We start from the raw sequence: 1,337 nt of genomic DNA on the forward strand, positions 1-1,337 counted from the left end.
GGATCACCTGATCCCAGCAGATTGAGGCTGTGGAGGCTGCGTGTGTGCCACTGCATTCCAGCCTGGGCAACAGAGTGAGACTCCGACTCAAAAATCAAAATAAAAAATAAAACCCTATAATATGCCAAATAGTATTACACTTTGATATATGCCTAATTTAATGCTCATAATACCTATGTGAAATATATGTTATTACATTATTTTTCCTTTTACACACCTTTCATTATGAAAATTTTCAAAGGCATATAAAAGTTAAGAGAATCATATAATAAATCCCTTTGTAGTTATCACACCACATCAATCATCATTTCAGCCCACAGTCAACCATGTTTCATTCATTCTTTCTTGAAGAAATATCCCACACTCCATGCCATATCCTGGGATGGTCCTCACATTCTCAACACAACATTCTGCGAGTTCCGTGGAGCCAGGAATGGGAGGAACATTGCAATCAAGAGCCACAAAACAATATAGCCCATAGTAACAAAAAAAGTAAGCAGAAGAGCAATCATACTATATATAAATGTTTTCCATGTATCGAGGAGTCAATATAATCATACTGTGAAAGGGTCCTGAGACAGGGTTTCTGTAGCTGAAATTTATCTAATGTTTGCACAGCCTGAGTTACATTACAGGAATAGTCTGAGATATACACACAGCCATCTTGATCAATGCATAATTGCTGCCTTGGGCAGCGGTCAAAATATCTAGGGCCATGTGGCTTTATAAGGCCACTTGCCTATTCGGTGAGGTTTCTTCAGTGAGAAAGGTGATAGCGCAGCCGGCATTGTTAAAGGCGGCACCTGCATGTTTAGCCAGGGTTTCCACTTGTAACTCCATCTATGGTTACCATGAGGGACAAAATGACGAAGGGGTAAAACCACAAGGTTTCCTGCTTCTGGATCTTACGTTCTCTCAATTGCTAGGGAGGATGGTCTGGTTACATACTTGTAGAGGTTACAGGTCTTAGCTTAAAGCATGCTACTGCTGTGCCTCTCAGTGCCCAAGGGTGCCATTAATAACCCCAAACCATCCTGCACAGTATAGCCACTTTGGGGGTTGTGTGGGGGTTGTGTTAACCTGCTCCTATACTAAGCAGATGTGCTTTCCCTGTTCTTGTCAACTGTGGCAAACTCACTGTCTGCAGTGCTACTGGCACTGAGAAGAAACAGATGTGCGGCATTGGCCCAAGTATAGAAGTGGCTCTAAGTACTCAGGTTAGCTGGTTGGAAATGCCATGGCAGGTAACTAGAGGAGGAGGGGGCAGTTTCTCAAAGACTCAGCAGTTTTTTGTGTTTTTTTTTTTTTGTTTTTTTGAGTTGGAGTCTCACTCCGTC

This window comes from Carlito syrichta, unplaced genomic scaffold (assembly GCF_000164805.1).
Source record: "Carlito syrichta isolate Samal-C Ts95f unplaced genomic scaffold, Tarsius_syrichta-2.0.1 Scaffold303145, whole genome shotgun sequence".
NCBI lineage: Eukaryota > Metazoa > Chordata > Mammalia > Primates > Tarsiidae > Carlito > Carlito syrichta.